The sequence below is a fragment of the Apodemus sylvaticus genome, chromosome 1 (genome assembly GCF_947179515.1).
Source record: "Apodemus sylvaticus chromosome 1, mApoSyl1.1, whole genome shotgun sequence".
Classification (NCBI taxonomy): domain Eukaryota; kingdom Metazoa; phylum Chordata; class Mammalia; order Rodentia; family Muridae; genus Apodemus; species Apodemus sylvaticus.
The window spans coordinates 22,251,820-22,265,026 of NC_067472.1; the positions used below are offsets into that span (position 1 = coordinate 22,251,820).

Sequence of the window (13,207 nt, forward strand, 5' to 3'; positions counted from 1 at the left end):
TGCATCTTTTCTGACCCAGAACCAACAGTACTCTGCTGTATATGTGTTGGAGGTCTTATATCAGCTGCTGTATGCTGCCTGTTGGTGGTCCAGTGTTTGAGAAATCTCTGGGGTCCAGATTAATTGAGACTACTGGTCCTCCTACAGGGTTGCCCTCCTCTTCAGCTTCTTTCAGCCTTTCCCTAATTCAGCAACTGAGATCAACAGCTTCTGTCCATTGGTTGGGTGCAAATATGTGCATCAGACTCTTTCAGCTACTTGTTGAGTCTTCTGTAGTGTGATCATGCTAGGTCCATTTTTGTGAACCCTCCATAGCCTCAGTAATAGTGTCAACTGTCTACCACCCTTCTTTGATTCCTATCTGCAAGTTTCTTCCAGGGAAGGGGTCTTGTTACCAGTCAATTGCCTCTTACCAAACTCAGCAGATGTTTATTGAAACACCACCTGATTCTAAGGTCCTACCTGCGTCATTATTTCTCTACTATACATCTCATGCACTTTTTAGTTAATATTTGTTCATTCTTGTTTGTTTTGTTGGGAATAGAATGTCTGACTCTCAGTTAAATTTTCCACTGAAATAAGAGGTGAAAATGTTACTAATAATGTCACTAATAATATTCATAGAATGAAAAGATTTTTGTTATATAGTTTACAAACTACTAGATGTGTGGTTTATAGCTTTCCTCCTAAGTGAATCTTCCTTGGATGGCCTTTTGTTGACATTAATTTCAGTACAGTGACCAGACCCCTTATAGATATTTCTGGGAAATGTGGGGTTTGCTTTATGCTATTCCCATTTGAAAATCTCATTCCCTATTTATTTTTATTATAGTCTCTTTCTCATCTTTCCTACATCAACTCACAGAAAGGAAAATATAGCTTCCTTAGAAACTGGTCCCAACAACAACAACAACAAAAAAAAAGGTTCACCAGAAGTATAAGAGAATTCAATGAATATCTTGCTTTTGAAATAAATTGCCTTTGTGATAACATACCTGAAAACTATTTTAGCAAATTCAGAATTCTTGCACATTGAGAAATAACTTGTTTGTGAAGAATATGTAATCACAGATAAAATTTCATTTTCATATGAAAGTACATGCTATCTTTGCTGCCAGATAAAAAGAAACAATTGTATAGAGAGGTACTAGAGAAGAGGGAAGAATAAAAGATAGATTAAATATGAGTGATTTAAGACTATATTTATTATGAGAATATGCTCTTTAGATTATAAAATTTGAGAGATTCCATGCTATGACATTTTAGTTTTGAATGCAAGAAAACTTGTAGCTTAACTCAGTCTAAGCACAACAGTTTGATAATTTAGAAAGGGGAGAATTGATAAAAATCCCTGAGTCTAAAGTGCAATGACTTGTAGTTCTGATATCCAAAAGTAAGGGACTACAAGTTTCTGAGCTCCAGAACAGAAGTCCTGAGTTTACCATTCGATGATTTATTTTCCTCCATTTTTATGGGCCTTCAGTATAGCTGATAGATACATGCTCAGCTGATAGATATTTAATGTTTCAAATGCTATCGTGCTCCTGATACATCTTGACTGTGCTACTCAGAAATGATGCTCTCCATCCTTCTTTATCCATATTTAACTAAACACACCCACAAACACACACATAAACACATGCACATACATGTGCATGCGTGTGTCTTAATTTTTATATATGTGTATGGATAGACAGATGAGAAATAGATGATATATAGATAGATGATAGATAGATAGATAGATAGATAGATAGATAGATAGATAGATAGATAGATAGAGATAGATAGATAGATAGATAGGGAGGCAGTCTATATATGCTACTAGTAAACTAACTATACGTTCTGTATTGCTCTCACTTTCATGTTGTTCAGTGTCATTGTTTTAAAACATTTTCCTACTCATAATGTAAAACAGCTAATCATGAATTATGAAACAAGGGAAAAAAATCAACCAAAGTGCTTGGGATTGGGGGAAAGTCATTCAGACAACTGTAAAGTACTCAGTGAAATTTTCCAACTACTTAGAATGTAATTAGAAGAAGCATGTTATGTCTAAATGTTATGATGTAGAATAAATGCTTTAGGACAGGAAGTTTACAGTCATTTATAGAAATTTATTAGAAAGAGGACAAGATAGATGTAAAAAAAAAAAAAAGAAAGAAAGAAAGAAACCCTGTCTTGAAAAAAGCCAAATTTAAAAAAAAAAAAAAAACAGAAAAAAAAAGAGAAGAATGAATTGATTTGTATTCTTCTGTATTTCTGTATGCTGACCTCCAGTTGAACCAGCACCATTTGTTGAAAAGGCTATCTTTTTTCAACCTGATGGTTGTAGCTTCTTTGTCAAAGATTAAGTGACCATATTGCATGGGTTCATTTCTGGGTCTTCAACTATATTCCATTGATCTACCTGCCTGTCCCTGTACCAATACCGTGCAGTTTTTAACACTATTGCTCTGTAGTACTGCTTGAGTTCTGGAATACTGATTGCACTAGAAGTTCTTTTACTGTTGAGAATAGTTTTAGCTATCCTGGGTTTTTTGTTATTCCAGATAAATTTGAGAACTGCTCTTTCCCCCCTTTTTATTTTATTTTATTTTATTTTATTTTATTTTATTTTATTTTTTATTTTATTTTATTTTATTTTATTTTCTATGTTCTTTGTTTACATTCCAAATTATTTTCCCTTTCCCGGTTCCACCTCCACATAAGTTCCATAAGCCCTTGTCCCTCTGCCCTTTCTCCAATCAACCCCCTCCTTCTTCTTTGTCCTGGTATTCCCCTACAATGCTGGATCAAGCATTTCCAGGACTAGGGACCTCTCCTTCCTTCTTCTTGGGAATCATTTGATATGTGAATTGTGTCTTGGGTATTCAGAACTTCTGGGCTAATATCCACTTTTCAGTGATTGCATTCCATGTGTGTTCTTTTGTGATTAGGTTACCTCAATTAGGATGATATTTTCCAGTTCCAACAATTTACCTAAGAACTTCATGAATTCATTGTTCTTAATTGCTGAGTAGTATTCCATTGTGTAAATGTACCACATTTTCTGTATCCATTCCTCCATTGAGGGACATCTATCTGGGTTCTTTCCAGCTTCTGGATATTACAAATAAGGCTGCTGTGAACATAGTGGATCATGTGTCCTTATATCATGCAGGGGAATCCTCTGGGTATATGCCCAGAAGTGGTATAGCAGGGTCCTCCAGAAGTGTCATGCCTAGTTTTCGGAGGAACCACCAAGACTGATTTCCAGAGTGGTTGTACCAACTTGCATTCCCACAAGTAGTGGAGGAGTGTTCCTCTTTCTCCACATCCTTGCCAACATCTGTTGTCTCCTGAGTTTTTAATCTTAGCCATTCTGTCTGGTGTGAGGTGAAATCTCCGGGTTGTTTTGATTTGCATTTCCCTAATCATTAATGAAGCTGAACAATTCTTAAGGTGCTTCTCAGCCATTTGAAGTACTTCAGGTGAAAACTCTTTGTTTAGCTCAGTACCCCATTTTTAATAGGGTTATTTGGCTCTCTGGAGTCTAACTGATTGAGTTCTTTGTATATATTGTATATTCGCCCTCTGTCAGAGGAAGGGTTGGTAAAGATATTTTCCCGATTTGTTGGTTGTCGATTTGTCCTTTTTTACAGTGTTCTTTGCCTTACAGAAACTTTGTAATTTTATGAGGTCCCATTTGCCAATTCTTGATATTAGAGTATAAGCTATTGGTGTTCTGTTGAGGAACTTTTCCCCTGTGCCCATATTCTCAAGGGCTTTCCCCAGTTTCTTTTCTATTAGTTTCAGTGTGTCTGGTTTTATGTGGAGGTCCTTGATCCCCTTGGAGTTGAGGTTAGTACCAGTAGATAAGAATGGATAAATTTGCATTCTTCTGCATGCTAACCTCCAGTTGAGCCAGCACCATTTGTTGAAAAGGCTACCTTTTTCCAACTGGATGGTTTTAGGACCTTTGTCAAAGATCAAGTGACCATAGGTGTGTGTGTTCATTTCTGGGTCCTCAATCCTGTTCCATTGATCTACCTGCCTGTCACTGTACCTATTTTTCACACTATTGCTCTGTAGTACTGCTTGAGGTCCAGGATAGTGATTCCCCCTGAATTGAACTGAAGTTCTTTTACTGTTGATAATAGTTTTAGCTATCCTGGGTTTTTTGTTATTCCAGATGAATTTGAGAATCACTCTTTCTAACTCTATGAAGAACTGAGTTGGGATTTTGATGGGGATTGCATTGAATCTGTAGATTGCTTTAGGCAAGATGGCCATTTTAACTATATTAATGCTGCCAATCCACGAGCATGGGAGATCTTTCCATTGCCCCAGGTCTTCTCTGATTCCCTTCTTCAGAGACCTGAAGTTCTTGTCATATAGATCTTTCACTTGTTTGGTTAGAGTCACACCAAGATACTTTATATTGTTTGTGGCTATTGTGAAGGGTGTCATTTCCCTAATTTCTTTCTCAGCCTGCTTATCCTTGAGTATAGGAAGGCTACTGATTTTCTTGAGCTGATTGTATATCTGGCCACTTTGCTGAATTTGTTTTTCAGCTGTAGGAGTTCTCTGGTGGAGTTTTTTGGGTCTCTTATGTATTCTATCATAACATCTGCAAATAGTGATAGTTTGACCTCTTCCTTTCCAATTTTTATCCCTTTTATCTCTATATGTTGTCTAACTGCTCTAGCTAGAATTTCAAGTACTATATTGAAAAGATATGGGGAGAGGAGGCAGTCTTTTCTATTCCCTAATTTTAGTAGAATTTTTTCAAGTTTCTCTCCATTTAGTTTGATGCTCACTACCAGTTTGCTGTATATTGCTTTTACTATGTTTAGGTATAGGTCTTGAGTTCCCGTTTTTTCCAAGACTTTTAACAGGAAAGGATACTGAATTTTGTCAAATGCTTTTTTAGCATTAATAAAATAACCATGTGTTTTTTTCTTTGAGTTTGTTTATGTAGTGGATTACATTGATGGATTTCTGTATATTGAACCATCCCTGCATCCCTGGGATGAAAATACTTGATTATGGTCAGTGATCATTTTGATGTGTTCTTGGATTCAGTGGGCAAGAATTTTATTTAGTATTTTTGCATCAATATTCATAAAAGAAATTGGTCTGAAATTCTCTTTCTTTGTTGGATCTTTGTGTGGTTTTGGTATCAGCATAATGTGACTTCGTAGAATGAGTTGGGTAGTGTTCCTTCTGTTTCTATTTTGTGGAATAGTTGAAGAGTATTGATGTTATGTCTTCTTTGAAGGTCTGATAGAATTCTGCACTAAAATTATCTGGTCCTGTGCTTTTCTGTGTTGGGAGACTTTCAATGGCTGCTTCTGTTTCTTTGGGATTATGGGTCCATTTAGGTGGCCTGTCTGATCCACAATAACAAATGAAAATTCATATCCTCAATTATGAAATGAAAACCATGAACCATATCATTTTTACACAGAACTGTAAATATGAACCTAGAAAATTATATTTAGTCCTCAATGAATGTATGGAGTTCAAGAAAATGAAAATAAATATCCTCTCTCATCTTTATCAACAGCATTTACTCTCTGATGAAATGATGCATTACAAGGAAACTACATTTGTGCTAATGGAAATGCATAGTTCTACAACTCAGCAGAAGATTAATATGAAACCTATATCATTATTTCTGATTAAAACAATGAAAATGTTTTAGATAGAACATTATCAACATGACTTAAGCATGCATATCTAAACTAATGCAAATGTATGAATTTGTATTTACCTATGGTTTTCCTCAGTTCCTCAACAAGACACTGTGCTTCCTCTTGAACAGGGTCCTCAGTATTCCTTTTCCCCATGCCCAAATTCTGCAGTCATGAGTGTGAATCATCTTATCTCTTTCCATCTGTTTCTATTGCTAAAAACAATGCCTAAAGAAATGAGAAGATCAAGATGGACACATGGAAGAGGTGAATTTTATACCTTCCAACAGGATAAGATTATGCATGCTGACTGACAAAGGACCTATGATTTGAACACTGCCTGGGGCAGGGTCTCTGTTTGTATGTGTCTATCTTTGCCATCAGTTAGCAAGACAGAAGCAGAATCTTCTGATGAATGCTGAAAGCTTGACTTATTTTTTGCATTACTTGTGTTATTGCATGGCCATTGGTATTTAGCTCACTTAGGTATCAGTGAGTTCTCTAGAGTCCAGTATCAAATAGATAACCTCTGTAAAGACATGATTTAAAGATGTTAAAAAGTATACCTGACTAATTGAATAGAGTGTTACCTACTATTGACCTTCAACCACAACTAATGGGGAAAGATAAAAAATATTCACAAATTTTCCTTTTTGGGTGGACTTTATATTTTATTTAAAAATTTATTGAATGAGAGCTCCAGTTCCAATCCATGGTTCAGCTGCATTCCTGGAGGCCTGAAAGCACTAGGGATAAGCACAAACTGTGCCTTCCATGTAATATATGCTCATCACCCATGAGCTATTCCCTGTCCCCTAACCTCTGTCTTCTGACCCACAGCTCTGTATGCATTTCTGGAGGCCTGGAGGCACCACAGATAACCTGGTAGGAACTTGCCCTAGCCTGCTTGTCTACAAGATTAAACTGCACCCTGTCCCCTGTGCTTCATTTTCCTCTGTACCTTCATTCTCTGAGAATGCAAGCACCAGCGAAAACCAGGTAAAAATTATGCCCCCAAATTCCTTGTAGAACACGTCCCTCTAAATCACACCAAAGAGTCCTAAACTGCACCTGGTCTCCTGTGCTCCCTTTCTCAGCTCACATCTCTGCTTGCATTCCTGGAGACCTGTCTGTACTTGGGATAATCACATGGCTAAATGGCAGCTTAAGAACACAATCAACAAAAGCTTGGGCAATATAGCAGCACCAGAGTTAGATGTCCTACTCCAGCAAGCCCTGGATATCCTAACACAGTTAAAGCACAAGAAAATGACCTTAAATCTAGTGTTGTAAAGATGATAGAGACCTTCAAAGAGGAAATGAATAAATCTATTAAAGAAGTATAGGAAAATATCATTAAGCAGGTGAAGGAAAATGAATAAAACTGTTCAAGACCTGAAAATAGAAATAAAAGCACAAAGTCAATGAATAAACAAATTAAAAGTAAACTAAACAACAACAAAAAACAACAGCATCTACCTCTGAATATGTCAGGCTCTGGTGGAGCCTCTCAGGAGACAGGTATATCACACTCTTGGCAGCATACACTTCTTGGCATCCACAATACTGTCTGCAGAGACTATATATGGGATAGATCCCCAAGTGGGTCAGTCTCTGCATAGCCTGTCCTTCAGTCTTTGCTCCACACTTTGTCTCCATATTTCCTCCCATGAGTATTTTGTTCCCCCTTCTAAGAAGGACTGAAGCATCCATACTTTGGTCTTTCTTCTTCTTGAGCTTCTTGTGGTCTGTGAATAGTATCTTGAGTATTCCAAGCTTTTGGGTTAATATTCACTTATTAGTGAGTGCATATTCTGTGTGTTCTTTAGGGACTGTATTACCTCACTCAGGATTTTATTTTCTTGTTCCATCCATCTGCCCCAACATAAAGAATAAGATGCCTATAAACTACAAGAAGCTTACAGAATACCAGTTAGATTGGAACAGAAAAGAAAATACTTCTGGGACTAGCTAGAAACCTAGTAAAATAGAAACTCCCAGGAATCTATGAGGGCGATCCTAGCCAAAACTACACAAAATACAGTATATAGAACCTGAAATAGCCACATGCTATGACCAGGCAAGACTTCCAGTGGAGGGGCATGGACACCAACCCAGCCACAAAAACCTTCAAGTCACAATTTGTCATGTCTACAAAATGTACAGAAGTAAAACTGGAGCAAAATTTGAGAGAATGACCAAATATGGCCTGGCCCATCTTGAGATCCATGCTATGAGAGAGCACACCCCGGCACTATTAATAATATTCTGCTACACTTGCAAACAGAAGACTAGCATAAATGTCATCTGATAGGCTTCACCAAGCAGCTGATAGAAACAATTGGAAACTCACAGCCAACAATAAGCAAGCCTAAGAGAATCTGTACAAAGAGTGGGAGGAAGGATGGAAGGAGACAGAGAAGTTGAGGACCCCATTAGAAAACCTACAAAATCAAATAACCTGGGTGAAAAGTGGCTCACAGAGACTAAATCGCAAACCAGAGAGCACGCCTGGAACGGACCTATGACCTTACTACATATGTAAGAATTGTGCATTTTTGTCTTCATTAGGACACCTAACAGGAGAAGCAGGAGAATGTCTTTGACTTGGCTGCCTGTCTTTGGATACATTTCCCCTAAACTAGCCTCAATAGGAAAAGATGTTCCTAGACTACTGGAACTTGACATGCCAAAGCTGATTGATACCCAGGCACAAACTTCACTTCTAGGAGGAAATAGGGATAGTAGGTTAAGTTGGAATGGGGAACAAATTGGAGGAGAGAGGGGAAGCTTCAGTCAGGAAATAAGTAACTAATTTAATTAATGAAATAAATGCAATGACCTAAATTACTTCAAAATGAAACCTTGCTCATTACTCAATTCCTGAGAAGAGCCAGCTGTAAAGGAATAAGGTATACAATATTTGGCAAGCAGTACTACTTTATGATTATTTATAACTTTAATACCTCTAGTACTGCATTTTCATTTAAAACAACTTCTAATTTATCTTCCTTATCAAGTCATTAGAGGAGCATAAAGAATACTTACATTGGTTAAAGATTGACTAGTGTTCTTCACATCTCTCTGAAGGAAATTACCAATAATTGGGAGAGGAGTGGGGGTAGGAGGGAGCTTCCCTCTCCCAGAGCTCTCTCTATAGTGTAAGGAGAATGAGAAAGGAGAGAGTGAGCACCAGGAACACAACCAGATCCATTGAGCTCCTCTTTCATGACACAGCTGTGATCAGACAGCACGGAGCTTTTATTTATTTATTTATTTATTTATTTATTTATTTATTTATTTATTTATTTATTTATTTTTGGCACAATGATGCTCCACTTTGAGCATCATTGGCTAATCACTTAGAAATCTTTAATCTCTCTCTCTCTCTCTCTCTCTCTCTCTCTCTCTCTCTCTCTCTCTCTCTCTCTCTCTCCCTCTCACTCAAGTAAACTTTGTCCCTCTGATAGAGATTTTAAAAAAGGGTTTATTTTCCCTTGACCTTACAGGGTGTCCATTTGAATTTCTAGTTAACAGTAAATAATGGTTTCTAAGTACTGCTAATAAACAAACATGTTTCTAATGTGCAGTTATTCTTCAGAAGTAATAAATTAATTTCAGGATTCAAGAAAACTCCTCAACCTTTACATTTTTGGGTTAATAGCCAGTCTTATGTCATACATAACATGAATATTTGCATACTTTATGAAATATGCTTATTTTTTAACAAAGTCATATTATATAACATGGGTTGTCTGAAAACTGAAAATTCTTTTGTTGTATTTCCCCAATAGGTAGAAATATATTTATGCATTACAATCATCATGCATACTGAAAATATTTATTTTCTATATTCAGCATTCTAACATATTTTGTTCAATGATGCATGCTTCATAGGTGCTTATTTTACTCTTGACCAATATAAAACTGAGACAAAAAACCCATACATATCAGTCATCTATCTTTACTTAACCATGAAAGGCCAGATTTCTTTTTCTAAAGGTGGCAAAACAAAAAGAACTGCCAGTATCTAATAGCTCATAACTGGAAGAATTTAAAATCCACTGTGACTATCTAATAAGCATGCTTACTACCCTTACTTTCCAATAGATTCTTAAAGAAAAGTATTAGAACTCTCCACTTTCAACTGATGCAAATATGAAACTGCCTAAGCACAGTTTATACAGAGAAAACAACAATGATACCAGCTAGAAGTCCCCCAAAAGCAGCATCAACTGGGTACCTAGTGTTCAAATACCTGAGGCTAAGGGGGGACATTTCTAACTTAAACTACATCAATTGCATTTTGTGCCCTTCTCTGCACAATAGCATTCGGAATGATTATACCCACAATTTCTTGACTATGTACTATATTACTATTTGATGATAACAACTGTCACTAAGAGTGAACATGAACCTAGTTAATAATTATATCATTGTTTTAACTTAGAAGTCAAAAAAGTTTGCTTGTTTTGTAAGGTTCCGAACTTCAATGACCCAATGTCATGGTTATACTCATTATTCACAGCAGAGAAAGAAGCAAGAAGAAATTTGTTGTTTTCAGATCATTATTGCCCTAAGATCCCCCCAAAACAGGCTTCTATGAATCAATCTCAGATATCTTTTTGTGCCTAGAGTGATATTTGTCCTGGTGCAATTTCACTCAAATATAAGTTATTTTCCTGCTTTGGATCATCTTTTTCTTTATAAAGTATAAGAATTATTATAAGAATTATAGGGCTAGAGAGATGGCTCAGCAGTTAAGAGCACTGAGTGCTCTTCCAGAGGCCCTGAGTTCAAATCCCAGCAACCACATGGTGGCTCACAACCATCTGTAATGCAATCGGACACTCCCTTCTGGTGTGTCTGAAGACAGCAACAGTTTACTCATGCAAGTGATAAATAAATCAAAGCTTTTTTAAAAAGGGATTATATAGCAGTTAAAGAGAGATGGACCCCTGAGCTCAACTAGCCTACATTTTTCTTTGATTTTAAAGAAGGAGCTGTTGAAGATGCATGGGGTATCAGCAATCACTGTAACTCTATCAAAAATGAATGATCTCTTGTAGAATCTAACATAACTGTCTTCTGAGAGGTTCCACCAAGCCGCCAATGGAAACAGATACAGAGAACTACAGCCAAACACTAAATAGAGCTTGGAAAGTCTTGTGAAAGTGTTGGGGAAAGGATTGGAAGAGCCCAAGAGGATAGGGACTCCAACAAAATCAACTAACCTGGAACCTTGGAGATTCCCAGAGACTAAACCACCAACCAAAGAGCAAGCATGGGCTGATCATACTTCTACTGCCACTCATATGCATCTTGGCTTTCATGTAGTTCCCCCAACAACTAGAGAAGAGGCTGTTCCTGAACCTGTTCCCTGTCTGTGGATCCCATACCCTAATTGGGCTGCCTTGTTTGATCTCAGTGGGTGAGGTTGTGCCTAGTCCTGTAGTAATTTGATATGCTATGGTGAGTTGATCCCCTAGCAGGGGCTTGCTTCCTCTTCTCAAGAGAAGAGAAGAGAAGAGAAGAGAAGAGAAGAGAAGAGAAGAGAAGAGAAGAGAAGAGAAGAGAACAGAAGAGAAGAGAAGAGAAGAGAAGAGAAGAGAAGAGAAGAGAAGAGAAGAGAAGAGAAGAGGGAATGAAGTAAGGAGCTCTGTAAGGAGGAACTGAAAGAAGAGGAGAGGATGATATTGGGATTAAAATAAAGAAATAAATTAATCAATGAAAAAAGGAATAAAAAGAAAGTATTTTTTCTGGAGCCAAACATGATGGACCATAGCAGAGAAAACTGAAATCATGTTTCCTTCAATAGCTTGTTCCAATGTGGTAACAATCTCATTAAGAATTGTAATATCATAGTATTATAGTAAAAGGAAAAAGAAAGCCACAAATCAAGACATTAGTCAAATTTATCACTGGATGCATTAAGTAAAGTAGACACAAAAGGAAGAGAAATCTCTGGCATATGCATCAGATGCTTCTTGACATTCTTAGTATTTTGGTTGGTAGAAACTAGGGTTCTATTTATATACCCATAAACATACACTAATAGACATAAAGAAGATAGGTCACATCAGAGCTTGGAGCAAGTGCAAATAAGGGGATAAGATGGACTAAGGTCATTAGTTTCTAGATTTGCAATGTTCTAACATCTTCACTACATTAAAGTTCCTTCTTTCTTAAAATGAACAAATATTCATTAAACAATCCTGAACTCAATATTATTATTTCTTAAATTAGACAACATAAAGTTTTTCCTGTACCAAATATGTAGAGTGAGATAAATATGTATATACATAAACCAGAGCTATTTTTATTATACAAAAAGATTAGAAAATAAGGGAGAAAAGAGAGTTTTAATCCCATGTGATAATTTCAGGCCAGCTGAGAGGGGCTCATCAGTAGGAATGGGGTAAGGGGGCATCTGCAACCTGAACATGGCACTTGTTACAAAGAATGTCATGTGGTTTATTTCCATACTCTGAGAAGAATAGAGGTTACCAAGTGGGTTTGTGTCTGACCAGTAAGGACCAGAAGCACAAGAGAGGTTCTTGCTCACTTCCTTTAAGTCACACAGGCAAGACATGTATAACATAACCAGAGGACACCTTCCCCCAAAATGACAGTGCATACTTGGATTCAAGACTGTGAGGTAATTCATAAGGCATATTTTATGGGAATATTGTTTCATGGAAGTATGATTCCTAAGAAGAACCTTCTAGAGAAGTATATATTTTTTATATAGTGGGCTCTAACACCTAGTATTAACAAAAAGTTATACTGACAGCAGTTATCTTTCTTAAACCTATAGAGAAATGTAAATTCAACATATGAAGAATGAAAAGAAGAAGGAAGAGTAGAAGGAATGCAAAGACTTGAATGGATATTTTATACGAATACATGAATTGCATGTTTTCTTCTTTGAGTTAATACTTTTATCAGTTTATTAATCTGTGCTACAGTGATTGGTAGTTGCTGTGATACATTGAGTTTTCAAAGAGTGATGAATAAAGTTCCTCAGTGATCATAGTCCCACAAACAAAATATTTGAATATATATTCTGAGACCAAGTTTAAGAGCTAAGGAAATCATGTGAGAATCTGTAAGGCCTGAACTTAGTATAATAAAAATAATTATAAAGGCTTCAATAAAAACAGTAAGAATTGGTGTTTGTCTTTGCCACATCTACTTCCATGTGGTTAGTCATGAACAGCAGATACATTTGGAAGAAGAGGGATGTCAGTGCCTTGTACTCTAAACCAGTACTGTGCCATCTGTGCTAACACTCCATTGCCTCATTCCCTTTGCATGTCTGCATATTGACATTCTGGTATCACATTAACTTGTCACACAAGAATTGACATCACCACCTTCCCCCATCCCTTGTAACCTGACAGGAGAAAGTTAGACTGAACCCGTTTGGTAGAGCTAGCACAGAATCTTGCTTTGGTCTGAGTGTTTGCTACAATTCACTAAGACATAACAGACAAGGATAAATGTGCCCTGTGCCTACATCAGAGCCTTCA

The 13,207-nt window shown here is 36.8% G+C and overlaps 1 pseudogene; it reads right to left on the reverse strand.

Moving 5' to 3' along the window:
- Positions 1–8,889, reverse strand: part of LOC127687603 (cytochrome P450 2C6-like) — a 95,046-nt pseudogene extending 86,157 nt beyond the window's left edge.
- Positions 8,890–13,207: the final 4,318 nt, after the last annotated feature.